This window comes from Pithys albifrons, chromosome 2 (assembly GCF_047495875.1).
Source record: "Pithys albifrons albifrons isolate INPA30051 chromosome 2, PitAlb_v1, whole genome shotgun sequence".
NCBI lineage: Eukaryota > Metazoa > Chordata > Aves > Passeriformes > Thamnophilidae > Pithys > Pithys albifrons.
Genome location: NC_092459.1, coordinates 107,552,631 through 107,573,080, shown reverse-complemented (window position 1 = coordinate 107,573,080; position 20,450 = coordinate 107,552,631).

Sequence of the window (20,450 nt, the reverse complement as noted above, 5' to 3'; positions counted from 1 at the left end):
AGCATCTCTGGCTGGCAGAACAGATATAATCCTCCAAAGATCCAAATGCTCTAAACCCATGGCATGAAGACTAGAAGGTGCCACTGATGACAGTGGTACAGTCTGAGCTTCTGCTGAGCAAGCATTTCTTGAAGCTGGGTGCAATAGGTTTACTTTTCAATGAAGGTTCTGATGAAGGAAGGTGTAATTTAAAGGCAGTACGACTGAGGAAGTTTTTGACTTGGACTTAACTCAGGCTTTGGAATTGCCACATGTAATGTGATATGGCTAAAACAGAGAAACAGTCTTTGAGCAAGGGTAGTTGATCTCACATGGTCCTTGCAGAAGAGCAAGAAGGATCACATGCAGAGAGCCACACAGAGTGAGCTCATGCTGTCTCACATCTTGTAGGAAGATGCATTAGCCTCAGAGGATTTCCTTCCTGCAGGAATGTCTTCAGATCAGTCTACAGTGGGCTGTGAGGAGCTGATACAGCATTTCAGCTTCTGCCTTTCTAAATGTTTGTTCTCAAAACACTGTTTTCATCACCTCAGCACACTGGACCCAGAGGCAGCTATATACTAGCACCCATCTGAGATACTGAAGCACCCTATTGGAGAGACAGATTTTGGGAGCTATCTTTGTGGTTTATTCTGGGCTGGTAGTCTCAGACCAGCACACTGTGGGGCCATCCTGGGAGAGACAGGCTTGACCCAGAGACAGGCTTGACCCTCACAGAGCTGGAAGAACAGAGCAGGTGACCTTGCAAAGATATATGATTTCCTAAGTCAGTGCACATTCACACACACGGAGAAACACCAAATACTTTCAGGTTTGCATGTGTATGTGGCCTCTCTGAAGAAACAGAGACTCACCCCAATTTTGGGTGTGCTGTATATGTCACCATCTGTAGCAGTACCCCTGGAAGATGACAGCTGTGAACATAAATTTTGCTACTGCATATCAATGTCTCTTTCTACATCAGCTTGGAAGACATGTAAGGTCCTGTCCAGGTAGAAAGAACAGAGAGAAACATGGTAAGGGCTCTCAAAAGGTATGTGAGAGCAAGAGGAACAGCAAGAACCAAAGGTAAAAATGATCCCTTGGACTGTCTATGGGTTTGTTTGATGTTTATGAAAACTTTAGGCTGGCAAATTCAGAAAACAGCTTTTTAAACACACATAGGGAGATTTCTACCTTTTTTCAGCAGAAGAAAGGAGGACAATCTGTGTGTGAGTGCAGTTAAAAGTCATGGCTGTTTAAGCTCTAAGAGATGTGAGATTCGTGTCTTATTCACAGAGAACAGCTGTGTGACCCACACACCAGCTGAAACTACACCACCAGCTTTGGTTTCTGAGTACCAGCTCCAAACCACCACAGGCCATGGGCTGACAAGCAGTCCACTGGTTCAGATATATCAAAAAATAACCTGTCATATTATCTTTCCATATATGCTCTGTGTCAGAGCAGGTCCCACCTGTCTTCCCCAGCCATAATAAATTTGGCATGAACTTTCTATTGTGCACTCCACCAAATTTTGCAGAAGGACTAGTATATGTATCTGCCTTGTCCAGATGATGTTTTTATATCTGATGCCACAATGTACAAATCTGTATGAATTGGGAAATCAGACAGATAGAGTAATATCTTCATAACTTGTTATAGCAATTAGTCCTTCTGTTTAGAGCCATCCTATTTAAGACAGCTATGAAATGTCAGCAGTTGTTGAGCTAAGAAGGCTCTTGAACACAGCATGGTCAAACATTATTCTTTGTTGGCTGCTTGTTGCTGATAGTTATTGTCTATTTGGAGTCCCTTCTTCAGGAAGCGAAAGGTTGTGGCACCAGGGAGGAGAGACAGGGTTGTGAATGATGAATAGGAAGAAGTCAGGAGGAAGTACAGACAGGTAAATATGGACCCTTGAAATCATACTTATCTATAGAGGGGCACCAAGAAAGTTACTCAGAAAAGTTTGCTCTTTCAATGCAGCTTTTTGAAACTTAATGAGTTAGCATACCTGTCATTCAGTTCAGCTTGAATTGCCCCTTAAACTTACCTGTTATTCAGAAGCCATTGCTCCTTCTGTGCTCTCTTTCTGCTTAATGGCAGCTTTATTTCCAATAAACATAATTTTTGAGGTAGCAGAGTGCTCTGCTCCTCTGTGTTTGGATACAGGGTGATTCTGTCTAGTTTACAATAGAACTGTGTTATCACAGAAAGAGTGGAGAAAAGCCAGTCTCCCAAAAACTACAGGTGCCTCACTATTGCCCTCCCTTTCTGCAGTGAGACCTTTATGCCACGTTGCCTCAGTCAGGAGGTGTTAAAGAAATGGCACTGGTATCTTTAACTAGATGACAAGTTCTAGTGATAGCTAAGATTTAACACAAGTTAAAATACCAAGCTGTAAAATCCAGGGACAGAAGACTCCAACTCAATCATATAATGTAGGATGTAATTGTGGGGTGTCCTGGAGAATCACAGAGAGGTAAGAAATAAAAATCCTGTCAGAGCTCAAGGGAACAGAGACAGCAAATAAAGTGATGGGTCTACACAACACATATGCCATCTGATAGGATTTCATAACTCCCTAATACCTCCACTGATTATCGGTGCCTTCATTTGGAAATCTTCCTAGCCCCAAGCATTCTTTTATTGCTCTGTCAGTCTGAAATTAATTTGTCCCATCTTCTATGCAACACCTGCCATAAAGTGAGCTTGCAAGAGCTCCCTGCTGAGGCAACAAGAAGCATATGCTGCAGCATAGCTTGGGAACATCACAGTTCACCAAGGCTGGAACAGCAGTGGCAACTACCTTCTCTCCACTGGCTGACACGTGCCCTTCACAGTTTGGGGAATGTCACCTGGTGAGCTGCAAAGGAAATTCATGGGCAGCCAACAACTTAATGCAATTAAGTGCCTATAAACTTCACTGCAAGGAGAAGTGCAACAGAAGAGATGTATCAAATTGCTGCTCCCAGAGAAAGGGCACAAAGAGTACATTGTGCATCACACATCAGAGAACACACACTCAGGCTGCTAAAATCCTCAGACAGCGGTGGATCTTCAGTCAGAGTGCACAACAGGCCACAATACACAGTCTGGAGAACAGGCTCAGAGTGTTTTACACTTGCCTGTTAGCAATGCCAAACCACAGGGTGAGTATTTGCAGAAGGGCTGCACCTGAGAACTTGTTATGATGTGCATGGTTTCTTCAGGGCAAAATGCAGTCCAAGTAGCCAACCTTGGCTAATCCAACTTCAAATCCAAGATAGAGGCCAAGATGGACACCAAGAACAGTGTCAGTTTTCTCAGCTAAACCAACCTAGCCCTTTTCTTCAGCTTCTACTTTCCTTATCGGACCAGCACAAAGGATGTGCTTTACTGACTGCATAGTTTGTGCACAGATAGTGCAATGCCGTGATCCTGTGGTTCCGCAGGCAGTCTGGTCCCGCTTCTCTTGTGCTGCACAGAACATTGGGATTTGCTTCAGACATGATGGCATGCGACTAGGCATTGCATACAACAGGATCACAGATGACAGCTATGCCAAATGAATAAAAGCAAGACCTGCCAACACTGTTGCAGTTTATGGTGGTATGGTGAACACAACGTGTTTCCTTTTTACTGGTAATGAGGCAGCTCTGGTGATCCCACTGCTTAAAATTGTCAGAAGGTAGATGCTACTCCTTCGTGCCATCACATTTCCTTCTTTGGACGTGTCCAAGTGTACTTACGACAAGCTGCTCTTGCCATTTCAGGGTATAGCTATCCGTGGAAGGTAGTTGAGGTGTGGGAAAGGCTCTGTGAGACAGATTTTATGGGGTGAGAGGTAGGAGAGAATCTAATTTACTATATCCAGTCTATGGTTGCACACAGCCAGAGTGCCTTATGCCTGGGGAGAAAGCTTCTTTTGACTAATAACTCTCATGGTGGGCTCTGACAAGTAACAGACTATGACTGTGCAAAGGCAAAGCATCTGAAGTAATGCACCAGATGGGTTATAGCAGCCTTCCCTTTCCAAAACAAGATCAGGAATTTGCATACCTCTCAGATTCAGTTTTTTCTTCCAGAATGTTCAGAGATGTCCCCTGTCTTTCAGACTCATGCTGTTTCTTAGTCAGTGCTATATATGCACACATACATGTGCATACATATATACAGGTAAATGTACACATACATAGTCATATCTCACACATATGTGTATGTGAAACACTGAAAGGGAAATCAGCTGACTTGTTCTCTATCAGGGAGAATGCTGCAATGGAGTTCAGCAATCAAAATAACAATACTGATGAGTAATGACCTAAAATTGTACAACAGCCTTTGCTGCTCTTCTATATGCTTTGAATCAACTGTTTGCTGCTTTTTTCTCCCTACCTTTTTTGCCAAATGCATATTTTGCTAGTGCTGAATTGGGGCAAACTAGTTGTCATGCATGAAAGTGGTACTGAGACATCCTTTAGCAGCATGCTGTTCACTGTTTTACAGTGGAAAGGACCCTGCCTGAGCAAAGCAGGTCCAGCTTGTCCATGAATTTTGTCCATGTATTTTGATAAGCTTTCAGGGACTGGTAACTTGTCTAATCTGTCTATAAGCTGTCTGAAGTCATCCTGTCTTCTGCAATCTCCAGGGATTAGAGATGGTGTTTTGCATATACGACCTAGAGTATCTCAGGTTTGCAGGGTCTTCTGAAGGTCTTCGTTCTGACCTTCTGCTTGCTCAATGCTTCAGCCCCACAACCAACTTGGTGACCTCCACTGGACTCACTCCAGTTTGTTTCTCTGTCTCTTGTACTGGGGAGACCCAGACTGGGCAGCATCTCACCAGACTCAAGTAGAGGAGACTGTAATAACTAGTAATCACTCTAATCACTCCCCTCACACTACTCCCTGCACTCTTTTCTTACAGAGCCAAGGCCTCTTATATTGCAAAGTCACGTACTGACTGCTGGTTAGCTACCTCACAAACTTCACAAGACAGGGTCATTCTGCCCCAGGGGCATAACTTCACATTTGCTTCCGTTGACCTTCCTGATGTTTGTATCAGTCCATTTCTCCAGCCTGCCCAGGTCTCACAGAAAGTCAGCTCTGACCTCCAGCCTGCTTTCCCAACCTCTCATCATCTACAAAGCTGCTGCATGGCCCACAGAAGCTAATTTTCTGTGTGCAAACCAAAGCAAAAAGACAAAAAAGCATGTGGGCTGACACCATTTTTGCAAGTGCTCTCCCAGAAGAAGTGGCAACTCAGCTCTTCGAACTTCCCCAGAACTGAAGGACAATTTGAGCAGCTGGGGGATTGTGATTGACTCACATTTACAACTAGAGCTACATTTTTTTGCCCTAGAACTGGTTTGGCCATTGTGTTTTAACAAGAGATACTATAGTCCTGGCATATTCATTATTTTGTACTCATTTGAGACATACTCAAGAGGCAAGACTGATCACAGCAAATAAATAAATGCTCAAATAAGCCAATGCACAGGATAAATAATATAGAGGGTTTTTTTTTTTCCAAAAAGAGATTCATGAAGCAACAGCTTGTATTCTTACTAAATTTTGTTGGTTATGAGCAACTTAAAAGCTATGAGAGAATAACAACCTCACCAAGGAAGTGAGCCATCTTGGACACCAGATGGATAAAATTGCTACAGACATAAAATACTGCTGAAAATACAGTCAACACAAAAATAGGAGTAAGGGGTCAAAGAACTGCTCTCAGAGGTCTCAGAGCTCTCTAAAGCCTCAGTCACCTCATTTGGCCACAACAAACAGGTTTTTGAGCATCCCCAGCTATGCCTAGTAGAGGTGGACCAGTCAAACAAAAAGTATCACATATGAAGTTAAAATACAATGGTCTGTAGAAAAATCAACCCCATCTCACTGTTTAGGTGGTCCATCCCTGATGAAAAATTGAGTATGATCTACTGCATCATTCTCTTTCCTCAGGATCTTCCAGCATGCATGCTTGAAAAACGAGTCTTCTCTGTGGGAAGGATGTGATTCCAGGAATTTTCACAGAATCATAACATCGTTTGTGTTGGAAAAGACCTCTAAGATCATTGAATACAACTGAACCCAGCACTGCTAAGTCTACCACTAAACCATATACCTAAGTGCCACATTATCTGGGGTTGAGCTGGCAAAATACCAACTGCCCAACACAGAGAGAAAGGTTCCCCCCCAACCAAGAGAAAAGAAGGGAGAGGGGAAAAAAACCCCAAAAAACGTGAAGTAGCAAGCTTCTTATATTATACAAAAGAAAGACAATTAAAACCAGAATATAATACATATATATACAAATGTGATAAAAAGAAAACCAGACTACCAACAATAACTACCAAGTCACCCAACTAAACAATACAGATTCCAACCACCCAAACCCCACAAAAGCTCCCAAAAACTCTTCCAGAGAAACCTCCCTGCAAGAGAAGAGAGAAATTAACAAGAAAATGTTCACCTCCCTGGATAACGTAGTGCGGAGGGCGGCAAGGCCTTGTCTCAGCAAAGGCAGGCAGTGCGTCTTTACAGGTCTGAGGCAAACCCCAAAAAAGACAGAAGCTCCTCCTCTCTCTCTTTTTATACCTCTTCACACTTGGTGATGTCAGATGATATGAAGTACCACTTTGGTTGCTTAAATCAGGTGATGCTTGTTCCTTCTGATCTATGTCACATCCTTTGGGCCTACTAAATTTAGGCCTAACTGAGGCCTAAAGCCAAAACTACCACACACATCTACATGTCATTTACACCTCCAGGGCTGATGAGTCCACCACTTCCCTGAGTTGCCTGTTCCAGTGCTTGACAACCCTTTCGGTGAACAGATTTTTCATAATATGCAATCTAAACTTTTCTTCACACAACTTTTGAGGCTGTTTCCTTTAGTCCTGTTGCTTGTTACCTGAGAGAAGAGACTGACACTCACTTACCACAACCTCCTTTCAGGTAGTTGTAGAGAGCAATAAGTCACCCCCAAGCCTCTGTTCTTCCAGGCTAAACACTTACCTCAGCCACTTCTCTTAAGACTTTTACTCCAGATCCCTCACTAGCTTTGCTGGCCGATTCTGGACTCGCTCCAGCACCTCAATGTGTTTGTTGCAGTGAGGAGGCCCAGAATTGGACACAGTACGAGCACAGGTGCGACGTCACCAGTGCCGAGTACTGAGAATGGTCACTGCTCTGGTCCTGCTGGGCACACTATTGCTGATACAAACCAGGATCCTTTTGGCCTTCTTGGCTACCTCGGCACACTGCTGGCTCATGTTCAGCCAGCTGTCAGCCAGCACCCCCAAGTCCTTTTCTACCAGGCAGCTTTCCAGCCACTTTTCCCCCAGCCTGTAGCATTGCCTGAGCTTGTTGTGATCCAAGGATCTGGCACTTTGAATCTCATACCATCATCCTCGACCATTGATCCAGCCTGTCCAGATACCTCTGCAGTGTCTTCCTACTCTCCAGCAGATCAACACTCCTGCCCAACTTGGTGTCACCCACAAACTTTCTGATGGTTCATTCCATCCCTTCATCCAGGTCATAGTTATAGATATTAAACAGGACTGGCCTCAATACTGAGTCCTGGGGAATACCACCTGTGACTATCTGTTAATTGTATGCAACACTTAACCATGGCTCTCTGAGCCTTTCTGTCACTACTACTGATTTCTACTTCTCTGTGAAACACATGAAAGCCAGATGGGGTTGATCTGTTAGTTTCAGTCAGAAGGCCGGGAATACCAAGTCCCAGTTTCCTGTGCTCCTGAGGAGCGGTCCTAGGGTTGATTGGTTCCAGAAGTCTCCAGAAACTCCCATGACATAGGCATGCAAGGAGCAAATGTTGTTGATACCCAAAGGCAAAGCCAAAACTGAACCATGAAATAACCAAAACCATCTCATGAAGTTTGAACACAATTGTAAGCAAGAGGAAAAGAACTTTTAAGATGACACCTAACAATGGAAGTTCTGAAAACGCTCAGTTAAGTAGAAGCTGCAGAAAAATGTCATATCTGAAAGTAATTAGATACCCTGAGCATTTAGAATATTGATTAGCATTGAATCTGGTAGCAGACTGGGGGACTGCAAATTCTTGTTACGCCCCTTTCCCTCATCACATCAAAACTGTGGAGATCCTCTCTAACAACAACAAAAAAAGGCAGACATGAAAATGCAGGCACTCTTTGGTTTAGCAAATTGCTCAATAAACTTACATAATCAGGTAGAGCGATGGGTATACACATTGTGGGAAGGCTCCTTTCCATTCTGGAGAGCCAGCAAACATTTCGATAAATCACTCTCCATCGTGATACATAGGCCTCTAGCGTATTGCTCCCACCCTAAATGTTAGACACAAATTTATCTTCTTCTCCCATTGCTTCATATTTTTGTAGGATTCTGGAAAGGAACTGAATTTAGGCAACTCAGTACAACATGTCCTTCCTTCTTTATTTCATTTGATGAATTAGTTCATTGGACCATGTCTGGGGCCTTGCCTGTGAACTCTTACTGGCAACTTTCAAGCAGCCTTGACTTGTTGAATCCTCAAATGAAAAAAACCCATGCAACCTCCTGCTGATTTAAGGATCTGGATAAAAATAAACACCCTTACTGGCCCTCAGAGATCTGAGGGGCTGGATGCAGCCAGGATTTGTTTCTGATTATTACCAATTCACCACTATGAGGTTGGTCATGTTCAATAAGAAACTTCACAATAACAGATTCACAAATAGTGTGATGTACTTATACTCTAGGTCTGTCTGAGCTCAATAAGGACTTGCACATTCCAGATATACAAATGGTGTAGTTTACTGAAGCAAAAAGAAAACAGGTCCAGGATTGCTGATGATATATATGCTAACTACACTGTGTGAATATGTGTCCAAACAGAAGGTATAATAACAGAGATCTATTAAACAGATAAATTAAAATATTCCCGAATCTGCTGCAATGCACTTGGAGGCACAAAATCTCACCTAAATGTATCCATTCAGTGGAGGAGGTGAGACACAAGCCTTTGTTCAATTCTGAGCAAGCAAAGGTGTTTTTCTCTCTCTCATTTTCTTTCATTTTTTTCTCTCCTGTCTTTTTCTTTTCCATGGTTCCCCCCCTCCCCCCTTCTTTTATACAATGATTTTGTCCCTTCCAAAAGACATGGATCAATCGTATGTCCTAAGTAGGATGTTGGTGACTGTGGTCATACATGTAAGGCATGTTCTCTTTTCATTTGTCTTCTATGCAAATAGAAGTTAATGAGAGTCTTAGTTTGTTTTGGTCAGAAAACAAAAGGTAAAATAACCTATTTGGTCTTATTCCACCCACTGAGGCAGCAGCAAAGGCTGCTTGATCTTCACCTGAGTGTCTTTGCACTCATCCTGATCTCCTGAAAGGACCAGATGCATGGTAAAGTGGGAGTGAGGCCAATGGCTGGTACAGAGTGGGTGCTCCTCTGTGGCTCACTGAAACTACATCAGGATGTGAGGACTCCGCTTCACCCCGGTATCATTTCAGTGTTATCCCTTGCTCAAGCCACCTGCAGGATCAGTGAGAGGCCCTGTTCATATTTGTCTGAACCAGCATCATCAATTTTTCATTGACATAAACAACTCTGTAGCAAGTCTGACAATTTATTATACCTCTCTTTTCCTGCTGCCCTACAAGAAGGGAATCTGTTGGCATACACTTGACACACAGCAACTATCCCTTTATGTCTTCTTAGAACGTTTTTCATCAGAAAATACAATTTAATGAAAAGGGAAGCCTGGCTGCAGGAAGATGTTTGTTTCAAGGACATGTTATAATTGAGAAAATATAAAAATTAAATCCTTCCACAACCACAGAATATTTCACACTGATCTTTTTGAGTGGCAGCATGGGGTACTTTCTTTTGAAATTACTTGTCTTCAAAATATTTGATACTGATCCAATGGCAATCCATCTGGCAAGAGCAAATATTTTCTTTTAACTGAATTTGTTTGATAGATCAAAACTGAAATTGTTAAAAATACTTTGGTTTTTCTTTTTTTTTTTTTTTTGAGGGAACTGCCAAAGTGCAATATTTCTCTCTAATGCGCTGGGAAGAACTGTTCAGATTGCAATATTGCTTATCATACAGGAAGGTTGATTCACAGATTTTTGTACTTCATTTGTCTGATGAGAAATTTTCTACGGCATTCTGAAGAGCAGCTGCCCTAAGCCCTCTGCATTGAGTCATCTATCCTTGGAAGCATATACTCTTTTCTTTCTGCAGTGAAGGTCAGGAAAGAAAGAGCAACAAGTGAGCTGCTTGGTAGTGAAAGATGTAAAGGGGGAATCAGGCTAATTCCAACACAAAATGTATCTTGAGGAAGCATCCGTTGACACCGTTAAGCAACAGTGTGAGGGAATAACAAAGAAGGTTCCTGGTGCTAGAATTTGTCCTCTGCCATGTATGTCTCCAGGAGTATTTAGTTCTGCCTTGGGAAAGAGTTTCAAGTGTATGAAATGGCAGAGCCTCTTTGCTATCGTTTAACTTCCACAAATTTCCGCCACCTTAAATCCATCCCAAGTCTGAAGGGAGGACCTACCCCTTCCAGCAGGGGCCTGAGAGTGAACTGTGGGGGAAAAAGGAGGCTCTAAGCTGAATGCTTTGGTTATGTCCTTCTCCTCTATTCTTCTATTTCCCATTTCTCCCTTCACAGAGGTTGCTTTCACACAGACCAAAAACCAGAAGCTCGGAGAAACAAGACTTCAGTGCTGGCAGATGGGGCTCATGCTGCACAGAGCTGGGACCTTATGGCAGGGAGGACACTGTGGAGCTGCTCAACTCTGCTGCTCTCAGGAGATAAGCTGCAGGCACCAAGACACACTGCTACTGTGCATCCCCTGCTGCCCAAGCCCTTGGATCCCGTATAGTCCTTATATCAAACTTCTTTTGAAGGTTAGACACAACGCCCTCAGATAAACCAGCTCTGGAACACACAGTGGCCTTTTTTTCTGCCTTTGGGATCTCATCATACCCTAAACTGTAAACTCTTGCAAAGAATTGCTAAGTTCTCATGTTGCTCAGGTGCTAGTACATCATTCTTAGAGCTGAGTTGAAGATAGATACAGAGCCTGTATCTCTGGGACCTGTACTTCTGCAGAACATTGAAGTCCTCTTGGACTTATTCAGGGACTACCAGTGCAGGAGGCTTAGTCTCTTCTAACTCCTGAGTAGTAAACAAAAAAATCAGTGCCTCCAGAGGGACATTCAGAGCAAGAGATTAATGCTTGGAATTACTCTGAATTACATATTGGCTGTGATTCTCTGATGGCTATAGAAGAAGCCTGGGGAGACAAGTCTGCAGCACCATCAAGATACTCTCATTTCCTATGACCGGTGCTGTCTTTCCTGGGTACCATGCCCAGGTGCATTTTCAAACTTCTTTTCCTACCATAGATGCCTGAGTCTTTCTATTCCAGACATTTCCGCAACTCAAAGTTGCCTTTGCAGCATTGAGGATACCTGGAGATTAGTGGGAGCAACTGGTTAGGAATCCATTCCCAAATTCCCATGCCAAAGAGCTGCTGGCATGCTGAGGGAGGCAGTGAAGTGCTATTATCACTTGTTATCTTCAAGGAATTTTCAGCTGGGAGACAGCTTAAGAAGATTCCTTTGGCTGAAGGCATCCTGTGAGCACTGCTGTACTGACACTTCATTTAGTTCTGCTTCAAAACATAATAACAGGCATGAGCATTTAGGAGGGACTCAGCGACATGTCAAAGTGGAGGGAGTATCTTCCCAGAACTAAGCTGCAGACTTGTAACTATGGCCTAGAGTATGTTCTATGATTGTATTCTCATTTTCTTTGTCAGGGGACTTCTCTTGAAAATGCATTTCCTGTCATTTTCATTTAACTCAAGCACAAATTGACTTCTCTTAATTCCTCCTTGGCTTTCCTCCCAAAGGCACTGTTGGCCAGCTAATTCATCTGGAATTTGCCATTTGCTAACTGATCAGATTAGAGTTAATTACTAATAATTTGTATTACTACAAGCCTGATGTTAGAGCCACCATGGGAATATAATTTAATTACAGCATAATATCAATCAGGTGCATAAATTAAAATATTCATATTTGAATATAAACCCATTTTTCTACTTTCAGTCTATTATTTGCCAGGCTTGGAGGAGAAAAAAATCTGTTTCTCTGGGTTCTTGTGCAGTTAAAGATGAGCAATTCTCCCAAATCAGGTGGAGAGACTCACAGTTGAAAGCATGGGGCTTACATTTCCCAGGTGCAGTTACCTTTAAGAATTCTTTCTGGAAGGATTTTAAACAAGAGAAGCTGTGATTGAACACCATTGAAGTTCTACAATTTGATTCTACATTTTTTCTACATTTGATGAGTTTAATGAGTTTAACTACATGAATAACCACCTCTTTGTGTCAACTGTGATGTAAACAACAGATGGGCCTTTTTCTACAAGTAGAAACGCAAGCCAGTCAATTCGTGGCCTCTGTTATGTCAAAAAACAAGAAGCCTTAAGGAAGCTAAATTTTCTCATGTGCTTTTAAGCTGGAACACTTCATCAGAGGGAGGAGAAAACGTAAGAAGAGTGGGGGGTCTATGTCATCAATTGATATTTAAAAACCTAATGAGCTTCTTCAGCCTGAAGATCTCCTCCACCATCTTCTACAATAGGAGTCTCTCTTACAACTCTTACTATAGTGACAAAGCACTGAAGAAACCACACAAACTCAAATTATTGGTGAAGAAGAAGAAGGATGCAGGAAGATAAATTGTTTTTAAAGAAATCCCATTTTGATCTCCTATTAAAACAGTAGATGAAAAAAATGGGGGAAAAATTTGTATCAAACACTCCTCTTGGTTTCTGTAGGGACCGGGTTTAGGTTATAGGTAACCGGAAGCAGAAGGACAGCCTGGAAACCCAATCTCCCAGGAGCAAGCAGGACTATCAAGGGAGGAGTTGACTGACTGCACATGCCCCCTGAAGAAGCAAGCTAATTTGTGAAAGGTTATGTGGACTTATTCAAACATGTTACTGCCCCCTTTCTGGGGTTTATAAGCTGGATGATTACATAAAACAATAAATCAGACATTGTATTGGCTGTTCACGTGTCTCACTTTCACACCACAGGTTTCAACTGTGAGCGGGTAATTGTGTTGTATATTTTCTCATGTCTTGCTGTGAAGGAAGATTTTTAAATTAAAACTAGCTTCTAAGATCTCTGAAAATAATTTTTTGCTTATTTTGACATTAGCAAACCTGTAATGGTATTGGATACATATTGCTTCCGATTGTAAGTTACCTGGCAGAAGTGGCCCAATTTTGCTTAAGTTCTGAGCAATCTGGTTTCTGTAGGAGCCCTTGGTACAGGGCTGCCTGTCCACTCAGTGATGCTTGGGTCATCGGGTGGGTCCTGAATAAGGTATTTGTCATGGCAAAATGTTGTGCAGAAACTCAGAGCAGGTGCTTCCAGGCTCCTTTGACTTAGAGCTTACTCCTGCTAGTGAGGCTTGAGAAAAGCCAAATATGCATCTGTTATAGTTTCACTAAATGAAGAAGATTTTGTTGTTGTTGAATTTTTTCATATCATCATGTGGATTTGGAGGCCACGCAGGGTGGGGAATGGTTCCGGCAGGAAGTACCACAACAGTTTAGGGGGATAAAACTTGCTGGCACTACCGGCACTCACTGTGGTTCCTGGGGCTGCAAACTCCGAGGAAGTCGCCCTCTGCTGTGCCCTTGGAGCTCCCCTGCACTCCAGCTTTGCAGATCCTGTGCCAGGAAGGGACTATCCTGTTTGCCATGGCAGCCATGTTGGAAGGAATCTGCAAACTCCTCTTTCGCCTTTCATGCACCGTGAGTGTTGAAGGCCATGCTGCCTCCTCGCTGCCCACCCTGCACCACCTGTCTGCCTGCAGCAGCAATTGCCTGATACCACCTTGGAGTGATGCCCACCTGCTGCTTCTGCTGCCATCACCCCGCACCCAGTACTACTCCCCAGCTCCATACGTGACCTCCATCGGGACTGAATTGCCATCTCGATGGCATAGAAATACAAGAGTGGGTTTAGGGATATTTTTTCTGCTGCTGTTTGTTTTCTTCTGGTTTGGTCTCTGTTTTTTAGTAAAACTGTTATTAATTTTCCTACTTCACTCAGATGTCTTGTAATTTCAACAAAATTCATCATTTAGGGGAAGGGAAGTAAATGAAGGAGAAGCGGGTTGGAGGTTCTATTCCATCGGAGGTCCCACCTCCTGGGACACATTGTCAGTAAATCAAAGCAATTATGTAGCTTTTCCCAATGTGGAGCATTAAGACAAAAAGTAGAAAATAAAATTTTTCAATAACCCCTTTATGTATTGGAGATATAACTCCTCAGGCATCATGTTGTTCTATTTGTTCATGTTTATTTGGCATGCATTCCTGCATACATATTTTCTGTTCATAGGTGTTTATATCAAAATGGGTTCTAAAACCAAGGTAGCTTAGATTTGTGGGTTGTAAATTTAAAGCCTGTAAGTCTCATTTGGAACATGTTTTCAGGGTTGTTTTTCTACCCTAACCTAAGCTGTTATCCCTGGGAGTTTAGTGATAATGGCACCCAATGTGAGTGAGAAATGCAGAGGAGCATTTTTTCCCAATTCTTCACCTATTTCTCCTTCAGGTCCAATACAACAGTTTGAAGAGTTTAAATTCCCTCTAGATGTTAGAGATACCTTACTCTTTGTGGTATGTCTAGCAGTTTACATCATTATGGTTTATCTTATGTGTGAAGCTCAAACCAAGATCTGCCGAGAAGGGGTCCAGAAGCCTAGAACTTAGAACTTAGAGCTTAGAATCGATTGGGTTGGAAAAAACCTCTGAGATCATCAAGTCCAACCTTTGGTCCAACTCCAGTCCATTTACTAGATCGTGGCACTCAGCGCCATGTCCAATCTGCGTTTAAAAATCTCCAGGGATGGTGAATCCACCACCTCTCTGGGCAGCCCATTCCAATGCCTGATTACTCTCTCTGGAAAGAATTTTTTTCTGATATCCAACTTAAATTTCCCCTGACAGAGCTTAAGCCCGTGTCCCCTTGTCCTATTGCTGAGTGCCTGGGAGAAGAGACCAACCCCCACCTGGATAGAACTTCCCTTCAGGTAGTTATAAACAGTGAAGAGGTCACCTCTGAGCCTTCCCTTCTCCAGGCTAAGCAACCCCAGCTCCCTCAGCCTCTCCCCATAGGACTTATGCTCCAGTCCCTTCACCAGCCTTGTTGCTCTTCTCTGGACCCGCTCCAACACCTCAATATCTTTCCTGAACTGAGGGGCCCAGAACTGAACACAGTACTCAAGGTGTGGCCTCACCAATGCAGAGTACAGGGGAAGGATCACTGCCCTGGTCCTGCTGGCCACACTATTTTTGATACAGGACAGGATCCCATTGGCCTTCTTGGCCACCTGGGCATGTTGTTGGCTCATGTTGAGCTTCCTGTCAATTAGTACCTGTGCTGGTTTAAAGGCAAACCAGCAGGGGAAATGAACTCACCACAAGAGAGATTATAAGTCAGAGCTAAAAATTAATAATAATATTACAATAAATACACTGACACAAAAGGGAAATTGCTTTCAACTCACAAAACCCCAGCAGTATAAACCGGTGTCCTGGGGCACAAACCCCAAGGGGTTTGTTGGCCCTTGTGCTGAGACCCCTGTGGCTCCCCCAAGTCCAGAGCAAAAAGGAAATGAAAAACCTGTTGATGCAGGCGAGGGCTGTGGTCTGGGTGACAGCAGTGATCTCCTCCTGTTGAGGTCCTACTGCTCCTCTGGATCCAACAAGAAGTTTCCAAGGTCTTCTTACCCACCACTTATGTACCCTCAGGGAGCACCCAGTACCTCCCCCTGGGCGGAGACTCACACAATGGGTGATTAACTCTGGGAGCCAGGGGGTATTGTTGAACTGTTGATGGCCCATTAGCAGCCACACCCCCTCAAGCTGGGTGTGAAGGTGATAAGGACTCCCTGGGCAGCTGCTGCTAATGGTCCATTGTCCTTGGGGAATGAATAGAGGGGGTAGAATACACAGCTTTGATCACCCCACACACAGTGCTAATTGGTCCCTCCTGCTGAACTAGGACAGTACCCCCAGGTCCCTTTCTTCCTGGCTGCTCTCCAGCCACTCTGTGCCCAGCCTGCAGCACTGCATGGGGTTGTTGTGGCCAAAGTGCAGGACCCGGCACTTGGCCTTGTTGAACTTCATCCCATTGGAATCAGCCCATCTCTCAAGTCTATCCAGATCCCTCTGCAGAGCCCTCCTGCCTTCCAGCAGGTCGACACTCCCTCCCAACTTGGTATCATCAGCAAATTTGCTGATGATGGACTCAATCCCCTCATCTAAATCATCAATAAAGATGTTAAACAGGACTTGACCCAACACAGACCCCTGGGGAACACCATTAGTGACCAGCCGCCAGCTGAATGCAGCTCCATTCACCAGCCTGCCACAGGAGTGGATAGTTTTGAATAGCATGGGTTGTGGGAGGACATGGGTAAGTTCTTGAAGAATGTTTCTGCTCCAGTGACCTGAAAATTCACCCTTTAAAAACTGCAGGACCCTGTCAAGGTGATGAGATCAGTAAGGGAAAATTGCCATTGTAGGTCTGTGCAGGGGCAGCTTGTGGTTGTATGTGGAGCCTTGGCCACTGCCTACCAAAAGCTACTTAGTGTGGTGCAACAGCTCCAGGAGGAAAAGAAAGATAAAACACCTGACACGATGGCAACTCAGAGTGTAACAAAATCAGAAGGATAACCCAAGCCAATAGAAGTTGCCCCTATCCAAAAGAGAAAATATAAGCCTAAATCAGTTCACCTGGTAGATGACAATGGCAAGGTGAGACCCTCACAAACAGCAGACCCAGAGCCAGAAATAATCACTAAATCCCTTTCATTTGATAATATCCACAATTTGCAGAAAGACATCGCTTGATAACTAGATGAACCCATTCTGACCTGGGTGATTTGAGTCCGTGATCTTATGGGTGAAGGTTCTCTGCTTGCCACTAGTGTAGCAAGGTATTTAGGATACCTGTCCCAAGATGAGGTTATTACAAGGAGTCTGTAATGGAGTCGGAACCCCTTCATCTCTGGACCTGGCTTTTAGGAAGTGTAAGAGAATGGTTTGTTAACAGGGATGACCTGCAGGGGCACCATATTTGCACCTGGGAGGCCGTGGAAGAAGCAATCCAACACCTAAGAGAAATGGCAGTGTTAGAGATACTTTTCACAAGGAATGGGCAATCCAGTAATGACCCTGACAAGGTCAAGTGTACATCACAGTTGTTGTGAAACTTCATACATGCAAGGTCACCTGGTGACAATGCACTGGAAGAAAACCCAAGAAACAGTGTAAACTCAGGACATATGATGAGGTTGCATATGCCCCATTAAGGGCCCATATCTCTTCTGTAGAGAAATTAGTTGAGAACCTCCACACAATGGAGGAAGTTTAAAATTACCACAAAAAACTCAGGAGTTTAAAGACAGCATTAAGAGTGCAGACTAGAGTCCCTGCTATCCAGAACAGGCATCTCACAGCTGGGGAGAGGGGATATGTTACACAGGCCAACCTGCCATTCTTTGTACACAAACATGGAGAAGACATGAGGAAACAGAATGGAAAACCCACCTGTGCTTTATCAGCACAGGCATAGTAGTTAAAAGGAAAAATGACCAGAGGCAATTCCTTGAGGATAGATGTAGCTCAGGTTTCCTGTGGGCAAACCTCTATACAGAACTGGAGGGACAGTAACATGTCTGATCCCTTGGAAGGGACCTCCCACATGTATTCACGGGGAGAAAGCCACAATTAACAAGACTAGAGAAGCACTGCCTCTGACCAGGTAGAGGCACAGGATAACCGTTTCTGTTGGACTGTGTGGATCCAATGACCTGGCACATCAGACCCACAAGAATACAAAGCTTTGGTTGACACTGGTGCACAATGCCCTCTAAGGCTACCACAGCATGTGGGGTCCGAGTCTATTTCAATTGCTGGAGTGATAGGGGGTTTTCAAGAGCTGACGGTGGTGGAAGCTGAAGTGGGTTTGACGGGGAGAAATGGCAGATGCCTCATGTATCCCAGGTATTGATTACCTAAAGAATGGGTATTTCTAAGATCCAAAAAGACATTGATGGGCTTTTGGAATAGCTGCTGTAGTGACAGAAGGGATTTAATAGTTAAATGCATTGCCTGGCCTCCCAGAGAACCTTTCTGCTATGGGACTGCTAAAGGTTGAAAAACAGCAGGTGCCAATTCGCCACTCCAACAGTGCACCATCAGCAATACCACACAAACTGAGATTCTGTGATCCTAATCCATAAGATGATCCCAAGCCATAAGATGATCCATGAGCTGGAGAGCCAAGGAGTGGTCAGCAAGACTCACTCACCCTTCAACAGCCCCATTTGGCCCATGTGTAAGCCCAGTGGAGAATGGAGATTGACAGTGGACTATTGTGTCTTGAATTAAGTTACCCCATTCCTAAGTGCTGCTATGCCAGACTTGCTGGAGCTTCAATATGAACTGGAGTCTAAGGTGGCAAAGAAGTATGCCATTACTGACATTGCAAATGCCTTTTTCTCCATTCCTGTGCCAGCAGAGTGCAGGCCACAGTTTGTTTTCACCTACAGGAGCATGCAATACACCTGGAGCTGACTGCCCCAGTTCTGCTATCTCCTATGGGCTGATCCAGGCAGCACTAGAGAAGGGTGAGGCTTCAGAACACCTGCAGTACATTGATGGCCTCATCATATGGGGGAACACAGCAGAAGTCTTTGAGAAAGGAAAGAAGGTCATCCAGATTCTCCTGAAAGCTAGTTTTGCCATCAAATGGAGTAAAGTCAAAGAACCTACCCAAGAAATCTAGTTCCTGAGAGTGAAATGGCAGGATGGATGCCATCAGATCCCAACCAAAGTCATCAACAAAGATAACAGCAATGTCTCCACCAACCAGCAAGAAGGAAACACAAGCTTTCCTGGGTGCCTTAAGCTTTTGGAGGATGCACATCCCAGATACAGCCAGATTTTAAGTGCCTCTCTACTTCGCGACATGCAAGAAGAATGATTTCCAGTGGGGCCCCAAACAGCACCAAGACTTTGAACAGATCAAACAAGAGCTTGCTCATGTGGTAGCCCTTGGACCAGTCAGGACAGGACCAGAGGTGAAGAATGTGCTGTACTCTGCAGCTTGGGAAAAATGGTCCTTCCTGGAGCCTCTGGTGAAAGCTACCTGGGGAGACTCGAGGCCAACAACTTGGGTTCTGGATCCAAAGCTACAGAGGGTCTGAGGGCAACTGCACTCCAAGAGAGAAGGAGATTCTAGCAGCCTATTAAGCCTACTAGTGCTTGGGCGGATGTTCTAAGGCAAGGCTCCTTCCATACATCATGCCACTAACGCAACATGGAGTAAGTGGATTACCTTGATCACACAGCACACTTGGAGAGGAAACCCTAATCACCCTGGGATCTTGAAGGTAATTGCAAATTGGCCTGAAGGTGAGAATTTTGCCCTGGCAGATGAAGAGGAAGCTCCACCATGGAGCCAACCACCAGAAGATGAAAAGCATTACACTGTTTTCACTGACAGCTCCTGTTGCATTGTAGGGATGAACCAGAAAAGGAAAGCAGTAAGGTCTACAGCTGCTGTGAAAGGCCACTAGGAGGCACAACCAATTGCACCCAGTTTTGCTTCTGCTCTTTGTCACCTCTGCTAGAACCACTAGTAGAAAGAAAGAAGTGGAGAGGAGGCAGGAGACAACCACAGGGGACAAGAAGAAAAATTAGACAGAAGCGTGTGACAAGGGAGAAGTAGTTTCAATGAAAAACAGGACAAATATATTTTTTCTGGGGGCATGGAAACATAATACACTTTTTCAGTGGGTATCCCTAAGGCACATGGATCAGCTCCCCCTCTGCGGCCTCTGTCCACTGAAGCAACAATGAAAGCCATGCAGGAAATTATTTTCATACTCTTCCCTCCACAAAAAAAATTGAATTTTATAACCAACTAAAAGTATTCTGAGGAAAAGATTGTGATGTCATGCCATTCCCACTCCTCCCCTTCTATCCTTTGCTTTTTGATTTGGGATGACCTTGAAATAAAAATAGTTTAAGTCTCCTCTTAAATTAATGAGGGATGGAGATCAATGAGCAGTTCCACAGCTAATTGATTTGAGATGATTCAGACAACAGCTGCAAATTTCAGACTTCATAGAGGCACATCAGACATTTTCAGAAAACCTTTTTTCATCTTGTTTTACTTTTACTTCTAAACAGAGCTTGGATTACTTAAAATCAATATCATAGAAAGATACTTGTTACAGTTTTGAAATCTTTCATCGATTTTTTTTTCTCTTCCTTGCCAACGGGGAGGTGTAGGAGCTCAGGCCCTGCCTCCCACTACCTACCCTTGGAGCCAGCTAAAAAAGGATGGCTAATGGCTGTGAATTCCATCTTG